Consider the following 10,688-nt stretch of genomic DNA (forward strand, 5'->3'; position numbering starts at 1 on the left):
CGCAAACAGCAGCCACATTGCTGGTGAACCATGTGTTCTCAAGGTTTGGGTTGCCACAAAGAATTGAGTCAGACAGAGGAAGTCATTTCACAAGTGTTCTAATGAGTAAGGTATGGCAAATACTAGGTGTGAAAAGGAAACTACATATCGCATATCGGGCGGCGTCTTCAGGTACAGTTGAAAGAAGCAATAGGTCTGTTGTGGATATTTTAAAGAAATTTGTGGCAGAAGCAGGTTCCAGCTGGGATTTACGTTTACCGTTGGTTCTGATGGCAATCAGGTCGACTCCTGCCAAAGCAACAGGTGTTAGCCCCCATGAGGTCTTAACAGGTAGGAAAATGGTGTTACCACAACACCTACTATACAGAACACATGAGCAAACTCTAGTGAGTGCATCCACAGTTCATGAATATATTGATGAACTGAGGAGGCATTTGCAACACGCATTTGCTTTTGTGCAGAGAAATCTGGAAAGAGCTGCTGACAGTGCTAAGTCATATTATGATAAAAAGACATCAGTAAAGGAATACAGTGTAGGGGATCAGGTGTACAAGTTTCATTTTGGAAAAAGTAAACAGAAAAATTCTAAATTTCTAGCAGCCTGGCAGGGGCCATTTCGAATTATAGATAAGGTCTCTCCTGTAGTGTATAAAATTTTGAAAAATGAAGGTGAAACAGCAATAGAGCAGTTTGTCCATGTAAATCAAATCAAACCATGCCATCCCAGACATGAGATTAGGCAGCTTGAGCATGTAGAAACGGATAGGGTCCCTTGAGAAAATAAATGAGTACAATCAGGAGGCAGTGACAAAGAAGTTAAAAAGTTGATTGTTATGATGGCACATAAACACTGTAGTATATGTAGAATATAATATAAAATAAATATAAATAAATAAATAAATAAATAAATAAATGCACATATAATGGAAGCTCATGGTTGGTGTGCAGAGAGAAAGTGCATTAAATATTGAATGCTGTTTTATATGTGTTTGTTTTCCTTTAACTTGTGTTTAATTTCAGAAAAAAAAAAGAAAAGAAATATTTTTACCAAGCATGTTTTATTTTTGGCAAAAGGATGAAGTTAGTATTGTGCTATGTACTTAATCTGTTTATTTTCTATTTTGATTTAGACAATTAACATTATTTGGTCGGAGGTTCCGGGATCAGAGGCCACGGGAGACGGTGGAGTCCTGGAGTCCCCTGGATGAAGACCAAAAGATGCCTGCCTCCAGGTGGAGGTGAAGACAAAATAACCGGAATGCCAAAAGAGATGACTACTGTGGATTCAAGATTGCCAAGATGAAAGAGTACTCGAATGAACCGAATAACATCGCTGGTCGGGACATACCAAAAGAGACAAAACAAAAGTTCCGGCATATGAAGTTCCACGTATTTATTATTTTAATTATTTATTTTAACTTGTTATATTACTTATTTATTTTAGTTAGTTGTTTTATTTCATTGTTTTTAATTGACTTGGAAAATTTAAACTTAAAGTAATGCCACTTCCACTGAGAAGGCAAATGTGGAACATTTTATGAACTGATGGACTCAGATGAAATGTTGATTGCAAATTTTCATTGATGCACATGAATATTCATTTTGTTGGATTGCTATATTGTAAAAAAAAATAGAACAAGTTGTTTTTAGGAATTGGCTTGGATTATAGCCAAGTTCTAAAAACAAAAGGAGGGTATATGTAAGGATATTTGGCGTGTTACAGTACAGAGTACAGCAATACTGCACAAGTAGCAAAATTTTTTTTTGCAGCACCACCACCACAAGGGTGCGGTGCATTGCTATATGGGTTGCCAGATTAACAAGGAAAGACAGGCTATTCAGTCAAAAAACGATTTTAACATATAAGATGCAAATCTATTTTTACAGTTAAAAGCACACGTGTTCATTTAAAAATGCACACTATTTTTCACCTGAAATGCCTATATTGCTAGAGACACATTTGAAAATTAACAGCTAACCTATTAACCATTAACCTGACTAATAAAACCTTATTTTAATATAACCCACTAATAAAATGTGTTCTCCACTGCAGAATTAGGCATACTCTGGAAACCATTTAAATGTGTGTGCAGATTTTTTCTCTTCTCTTCTCTGCCTGATTCTCCGTGTTTTTGTGCACAGTAACTGCAGGAAGGAGGAAGTCAGATTTGCAACAATTGCAAATGTATAAGCGAAGCTATTGTTGAAGAGTAGGAGGATGAGAGATGATGGATTTCATTGGGACACGTCATACAGAGGGCTGAGAGGAAAGTTTTAGTGGGCAGTATCAGGGAAAAAGACAGGCAGACATCTTTCTGCACTACTGGGGAGAGGACCTGGCTGTGGGGTCCTGACTGAATGCAGATTCCGGTGTCCTGCTGCAGTCGAGGCTGGGGAGAGCTGAAAGAAAAACCTTTCCACTGGCTGAGGCATTCCTATCTGAAAAAGCTGAGAATTCCAGGCAATGACCCCGGCTTGAGAAGGCAAGCGTTCCTTTTTGCTGGAGTTAATCCAAGAGAACCACATTCACAAAGAGAACAACTGAAGAACACTCAGATAAGGTAATTACCTAAGCGTGGGAGCCGGGTGTGTGCACGAAAATATGCAGTCAGTGTAGGATTCCTGTGCGTGTCTTAATCAAATACCAATGTTGCAATTTGAGTTCTGTTCTCTGCCACGCTCTTTGCAGTGTGACATAGAAAATGCTTTTACTGTACCATTTTATTTATTTCTGTAAAGAATGAGATCATGTCTAAATGCAACTTTTATAATACAGAAAATATTTGAAAACAGACGGGTGGTTTATTTTCTATTTACCATTACAATGCCAATGATGTGGGGAGATTTTAAACAGTGCAATGGTCATTTTAAGACAGATGTGTGCATGTCAGAATCAGTATGAATAATTGTGAGTAACTGTAGCATAACTTGTTGGAGGTACATGAGCCAACGGGAAGAGAGACTCTCTGAACATAGCTCCCTACCGTATATAAGGTAGTGGAAATTACCACAAGACTACCACTAATAGCTCTCTGTCGTAAATAAGTCAGTGAGTTCGCCCATGGTGGCACACCAACACTATCACTGGAAATGTGGTATTCCTAGAATGCAGGTCTGAGGTCTCTCTAGTGATCACACGAAAAATCTAAGCAAAGATAAGGGATTCTGGACATTGGGGCCACAAATAAAACAAGGGAAGTATGCTCACCAAAATACCACCAACCACGTATATCAAATATGCAGGTCTGGGTGCTGAAATAATGCATGTCCATTGTATTATTGTTGCACATGGCCAAATCTGAATACAAAGAGTGATTATTGCTAAGTTATTTTTCGGCGGTAATAAAATACCGTCAGGCCCCAAATCTCCACAAAATACCCTACAGGACGGAGGTCTCATCGGTCTACACGACACTCAAGTCAGAACAACATTATCATGAAGCAATAGGAGAAACGTCTACTGGTTAACATTCATTTATGGAGCAACACCCAATAGTACTGATCTTGGACAAACAGGCAATCTTATAATTTTGAATATTATGATTAATATGCCTGAGAAACCACACCTTAGATGTATTTTTCCAGAATGCTAATTTAATAGAATGGCCGAGTGCTTACCCAGGTTTGGACGGAATTCCTATTTTCTTCCACATCTTAAACACTTTGGCAGCCAGAGCTCTGTTCTCAACACTAACAGTCAATCTCCTTGATCAAAACCCATAATCTTTGCAACAATAAACACGTCTGAGGAGCACCAGAGCTGCCTCCTTTTCCTGCCATGTTTACTGAAATATTTCTTACACATTGTCAGATTTTTTGAGCATGCTATTGTAACCCTGTTTTCAATTAATATTGGCGCTATCGGCACGTTGGCACAGGAGAAGGGTTACAAGCCATGCCCACCTAATTATTCTTTGCCTACACTTGCCCCAACACTCATCACCAGCCCAGCTCAGATGTTATTTAAAAATGGACAGTGCCTCCACTTGTCTGGTTAGGTGGACAAGGACCTTCTAGGAGCTATGCAGCACCCTACATTTATTACCCAGAACTCAACTCATTAAAATACCACAGCGGAGTAAGAGCATAGAAGTATATCACTATGTATACTCTTCTGATGTCCTTATGTAACCAGAGAAGCTAGCTCCACGTAGACCAGGGCAGTCCAACGCCAGGCCTTGAGGGCCAGAAATGTGACGGGTTTTCAGGATAGCCATCATTAATATTCATGAGAGCAAATTTGCATACATTTAGAATCTTTGTATGCAAATTTATCTTATAAATATTAATTAGGGTCATCCTGAACATCTCAAGGCCTGGATTTGGTCAACCCTGATGTAGACAGTGTGGCTTTCTGCAGCAAAAATATAACAGTATTTACATTGTCCACAGGGACTTGTATCTTTCTTTTTATGCATGAACAGTATTTGGTCGATCTAGCATTGCACTATTGTCATTTGTGTTTTATTTAGTATGTACTTCTTTAATGCAGGTCCCTAGGGAATACCTTCATAAGCCGCATTGCATATCTTTGAGACCTGCTGACCTCTGTGGGAGGGATATGTTGTATAGGGTGACAGGAAGGGATTAAAAAGGGATATAGATGTTCTGTACAAGAAGTAAGAAGAAGAATTATTATTATATATGTGCTCCGCTAGTTCCTCCTTTTCTATTGAAAGCTTTTGATGTCACCGAGGCTCCTGCCAGAGTCTATGCTGACACTCAACTTCAGCAGCCTCCCTCTCAGGTGTCTTCACAGGAAAAGTCAAAGCCAGGCTTTCTGGTGGCAGGCTACCATTAGAAGGTGGCCCCTCCTTATGATGCCTGGGAGAGTGCCCCGAGATCCCCTCAAGCTGTGCCTTACTGCCCTTATCTCTCAAAACATGTCTGATCAGGAAGACTTACAGTTGACTGATAGACCTATTTTTAATTTTTTCATTGTATTGAGCATTTGTTAGCCGCTTTATCAGCAGAATTGTGTTTCAAAGCGCCACAAGGCTAAATGGGAAGGGAACAGGGGAGAGAAAAAACATTGGCAAAACAGTAAATATACAATTGTGGTCCTACTAGGCCTTGTGGTATTCGGACGTGCAAGTGCAGCGAAGTGCAGGAGATAGGGATGGGTGGGGGAATGGACAAGTGCTGGTGGGGGGTCTGGGAGGGAAGTGCTGGTGTGGGGTCTGGGAGGGAAGTGCTGGTGGGGGGAATGGACAAGTGCTGGTGGGGGTCTGGGAGGCAAGTGCTGGTGGGGAGCCGAGGAAGAGACCTCAGAATAAATGCTAGTGTGGGCGACTCCCAAGGGTGGGATATAGAGACGCCAAGCAGGGGCCCGTAGGGACAGTGCAGTGGGGGGAGGTGCTGGTATCGACTGGGTAGAAGGGCCTGGTATGCTGTGAGATTCATGAGGACCAGGCCACTGGTCTCAGCGGCAGTGAGATCTTGCCTCATCAGCATGCCCCTCCCCACATACACTGCTCAGGGTTAATGGGATTACGTTTTTAAGAGACATGCTTTAAAATTGAACAATTCTGGCTTTGAAACCATGTGGAACATTTGCCTATCGGGATCAACATCTATCGTGGTCGCAGCTGCAACTTTTTTTAGAGAATTTAATATGGATATTAGGTTTCACAACACAGTTTTACAAATAGCCTAAACACCTTGGGCGTCATTACGATTTTGCCGGTAGCCATGCCGCTATTGGCGGCATGGCTGCCGCCAAAAACGGGTCCTGGCCCGGGTTCTCAGAATGGGGAATTACCGGGCCATTCCGAGTTCCAGGAACCCAGGCCCGGACCTTCCCCATTCCCATTTCAGCCTCCATAGGGCTGAATGGGAATGGGGGAGGGAGCTAGCAACGGGCCTATTACGACCGGCCCGTTGTTAGCTCCCTCTTCCCCTCGCGGGACCTGCTCTGCACGTCTGGTGAAACCAGGGGACCTCGTAATGTGGCGAAATGGTGTTAACGGGTCTGCATCCTTTTGCGGCACCCGTAACCCATTCCGCCACTCTTGTAATGAGGCCCTTGTTTTTTTACTTAGACCTAGGATTTTATCTATAATTCTACAATTGTAGTAAAATGTCTAATGAAATTAGGTTTGCATGAATGAATTTTGGAATTGATGTATTCTTAATGATATATTTTGGATTAAGTATTTTAACAGCATTGCTTTAAAAATGTTAAAGATTTATTTTTAAACCATAAACAATTTAAAAAAAAGATTGTTTCATATGGACCACCGGGTTTATTCTTCGTGGAGTTTTGAGAAATTACCTCTGGCAGAACACAGGTTTATTCTTCTCAGAAGGTATGAGAAATAATCTTTCTGTGGGACCATAGGGTATATTATTCTCAGAAGGTATGAGAGAATGTCTTCTTTGTTGGACCACATGGTTTCTTCTTCTCAGAGGGAATGAGAAATTATCTTCTAAGCGGGACCACACAGATTACTCTTCTAAGAAGGTATGAAAAATTATCTTCTCTGGGGCACCGCAGAGATTACTCTTCTCAGAAGGTATGAGATAGGATCTTTTCAGGGTACCACAGAGATGACTCTACTCGGAAAGTAGAAGAAAAGATCTTGGGCCTCATTACACGGACGGCGGTAAGGGTTAACGGTCACCGTTAATGGCAACGGTGACCGTTAACCCTTACCGCCGTACTACGAGGTCCCTTTGCGGGTTGGAGGATTTAACGCCTGCTTCTTGCAGGCGTTAATATCCAACCCGCTAAGGGACCTCGGAGCTAATTACGGCACCGCAAAATTGCGGTGCCGTAATTAGCGCCTTCCCCATTCCCATAGAGCCCTATGGGGCAGAAATGGGAATGGGGAAGGGCAATGGCGGAAGGGGGATTTACCGCCCCTCCAACCTTGGAATGGGGCGGTAAATCCCCTTTCCGCCAAGGCGGTGCCGGTATTTTACCGGCATGGACCAAGGTGCTAATAGCACCTTGGTCCACCGCCTACCGTGTAATGAGGCCCCTTGTCTCAGGATCTGCAGAGCTGATTCTTCTCAGTAGGTATGACAAATAACATTCCTTGGGGACCACAAGGCTTATTCCTCTCAGAAGGTAGGAGAAAGTATCTTCTCTGGAGAGCAACAAAGCTTATTCTTCTCAGTAGATATGACAATTATCTACACTGACGGACCACACAGCTTATTTTTCTCAGAAGGTATGAGAAATTAGCTCCTCTGGGGACTACAGGGTTTATTCTTCATAGAGGTAAGATAAATAATTTTCTCTGGAGAACCACAGGGTTTATTCTTCTCTCAGAAGGTATGGGAAATTATCTTCTCTGGAGACCAAAGGGCTTAGTCTTCTGTGAAGGTATGAGAAATGCTATCCTATGAGGGACCACAGAGTGTATTCTTGTCAGAATGTTTGAGAAATGGTCTTCCCTGAGGGTCCACAGAGTTTATTCTTCTCAGAAGATATCAGAAATTATCTCCCATGAGGGGCTACAGACTTTATTCTTGTCAAAAGGTATGAGAAATGATCTTCCCTGAGGGACCACAGAGTTTATTCTTGTCACACACAAGGTATGAGAAATAATCTTCCCCGAGTGACCAGAGAGTTTATGCTTGTCAGAAGGTATGAGAAAGATCTTCTCTGGGGGACCACAAGGTGTATTTTTATCAGAAGGTTGTGCTTGAAGTGGACAGATTGTCCTCACATGCGTACTTGTTCATGTAGATGTCAATGTGAATCTGGAGGGAACTGTAGCTTTGCTGAGGGGACAAGGCAAGATTCTAATTCATGCTAACATTACATTGGAAATAACTATTTTCTCCTAATGGCTCTGGAAAATAAAATGTCCAAATGTATGATGTCTGCTCATGTATACATATATCTACAGCAAACCATTGTTGCCCCTTCTAGAAACCAGCTCTGTGTTCCTCCCTATATGCTGCAATATCACACTACTTGAGCAACCATGAGCAAGGACAAACGATGCGAGCATACTCTGAAAGAATAGTAGGCAACCACAATGAAAATAATGCAGCTGCAGGACCATGAACAAAAACAGAACTCGCATATAGGAACACATTGCCCACGAATGGAAACTCAGCAGAGAAACCAAACACACCACATAGAGGTACTGATTTTCACTTGTAGTCTTTCTTGATAAACATTCCCAAGACATGTTGCGAGGGTGGTGGATTTTGCATTATTCCTCCCCGTCCTTGACCACACCATAAATCACCAGAATATTTGCAAATATTACTGCGAAACTTGGATCCAAAGATGGGATCCCGGTGAAGAGGGTAAGACTGATGATGCACAATATTTCCATTGAGCATTTCTTTTTAATATACATAGTTTCCCTCACCTGGGGTATAAAGAAGATTCATTGGAGAGGAACAGTTATCTGTCTTCTCTGATGCCTTGCTTGAAGGGCCTGTCCAAGGAATATGTGACATACTAGCTGTTTCCATGCCCACTCACACATTATCAAACAAAGAGAAGTGCCATTCCAGTTCTGGAACCTTAAGATGGCTGCTGCAGACCTACCTGAGTGTTAAGGTGACTGGAGCTCAGACCAAGAGTTTGCTTTCATAAGATGGACACTGTCGATGGGGAAATTTCATGTTCAGCTTTGCCTCACCTACTGAAAACACAGAAGTCAAACAGGATGATGTGTTCTGTAAATGGGAGTCTACTATGCCACTGCTTCATGTGTTTCCCTGTAACCTCACTTTGCTTCACTTAGTTCCCTGACTTTTGTGCATTTTGCACACCCGACCTGCACGGGTTAGTGAATTCCTTCCTTACAGGGATAACCTGTCCCAGGAGAGTGTACCCCGAATCAGACCAACCCATGGAGATGGATGTGCCTTCTTACCTTTATTGAAATTCTCAGGGTCCCACGCAGTGCGAGCATGATTCATGGATCTATGAAGGTTTGTAGATTTATTTTTGGCGAATGGCAACTTCACTGAATTCTGGTCATACTTGCTTATTTCACAGCAGAAACATAACTAACAGACTCTGGGCCTCATTACAAGTTGTCCAGAAATAAAGTGCCAGCTACAACATATACCTTAACTTCGAAGCAATCACTTAACATTTTTTTTAAAACAATTTTGGTGGTCGCTCCCCCACTAATACCCCTGCACCAAGCCCCTCCTCACCCCTTTTAACCCCTTAACCCACAACCCCCTATATAATTCAAAGTGTTTTCGAAGTAAATACTTTGAAGTAAATTACTTCAAGATAGTTACTGTCGGAAAAACCACAGGATATCGTTGATTACGGGACAAAGAGAAGTCATGCTTAGTCAATGAACTGATGACAAAATCAGATGATATAGGGGTATGATATGGCCATCAAAGTTTCTGAAAGGGTGAACCTCATTAGAAGCAGCATTGGGGTATGACCTCTATTGTGTTTTGTGTTGATTACAATCTGTGTGACAGTGACTTAATTGTGCGAATGAGATGATCATACTGCACTAAATTCACATGCCAGTCTTTGTTTGTAGTCACAAAGGTTTTTGTGCCATGTGGTGGTCTGAAAGATTATTCAAAACAGAGACTTGGTCATAAAGCTCATGTGGTGCAAATGGGACACCTATATATATCTGAGCCACAATATTAGAATCTTAGAATCTAGATTTGCGACCTTTGCCATTAGGCTAAATCATCTCTTTTTCTGCATGTGCAAATCCCCTGAGTTGGTCCACTAGAAAACACCAAATAAAAAAATACTCAGTGATGATAATTTCTTTATTCCAAAAATAGTTGCTGATGGAGGGAACCTAACACTTTTCATTGTATGCACTATGTTAGAGCCATTCTGAAATCTGGGTGCACAGAGGTCAGGCATCTAGCAGCCTCGTCTGCTTTGTTTTGTTAGACAGATTTTCCAGACTTTGCATTCTCAGCAAAGGTCTTACTAAGCTTTACCCCTTGCAACAGAAAGTTTGTGATGTTTTCTAGGCCAAGGCAAGCCGAGAGAGGTAACGTAAACCCGTACAAAGCACCCGTGATGATGCTAATAGGCCAACCCACGAAGATCAACGCTGTCCAAAACAGGCACCAAAGGAAGTCCTTGCACTCCACCATATTGGAACTAGAGAGGAAGAGATAAGACAGTAAAATGTCACTTGCATTAATGTTACTTTCACACAAACACACATAAGGCAAAAGATCCTGACTATTTGCTCCCCGTTTGCAGATGCCAAAGCCGCATATTTCAAAGACAAAATCATCATATGATGCTTGTGTATCAGTGTATTGTTCCCTGTCATGTTGTCAATATTGTTAAATGTAAGAAAATAAAATGTATATGTATGTAGTCTAACTTATATCATCAGTAACTTCATATATAATTAATGTATTGATCTCATGAGTGATGTCATGTATGATGTAATTAGTGGTGTCACCAGTGATGTCATCAGTAATGTCATTTGTGGTGTCTTCATTGTGGTCATATCCTGCACAATAGGGTGCGCATAGTTTAGGTGGATTTACTTGAAATGGGAGGGCCCATTTTCAGGGGTTTTGTTGCATTAAATCTGATCACCTTAACTCTCTCTTAACTAATGTTTTGTTCACAGAAATATACATTTATATATACATTATATACATAAAAAAATTATTGTTATGAATGTAGTAATGCACGTAACATTTTTGTGATATGTTCTTAATATAGATTTGCTAAGATCATTGCATTCTGTATTAAA

At 41.3% G+C, this 10,688-nt stretch overlaps 1 protein-coding gene across 1 annotated transcript in view; it reads right to left on the reverse strand.

Annotated features, from left to right (window-relative positions):
- Positions 1–8,419, reverse strand: part of LOC138527254 (uncharacterized) — a 200,132-nt gene extending 191,713 nt beyond the window's left edge. The window contains exon 1 of the mRNA XM_069638358.1: positions 8,334–8,419. The gene's annotated coding sequence lies outside the window, so the exon portion shown is untranslated. The remainder of the gene's footprint in view (positions 1–8,333) is intronic.
- Positions 8,420–10,688: the final 2,269 nt, after the last annotated feature.

The sequence above is a fragment of the Ambystoma mexicanum genome, chromosome 14 (genome assembly GCF_040938575.1).
Source record: "Ambystoma mexicanum isolate Mex_15411 chromosome 14, UKY_AmexF1_1, whole genome shotgun sequence".
NCBI classification, from domain to species: Eukaryota; Metazoa; Chordata; class Amphibia; order Caudata; family Ambystomatidae; genus Ambystoma; species Ambystoma mexicanum.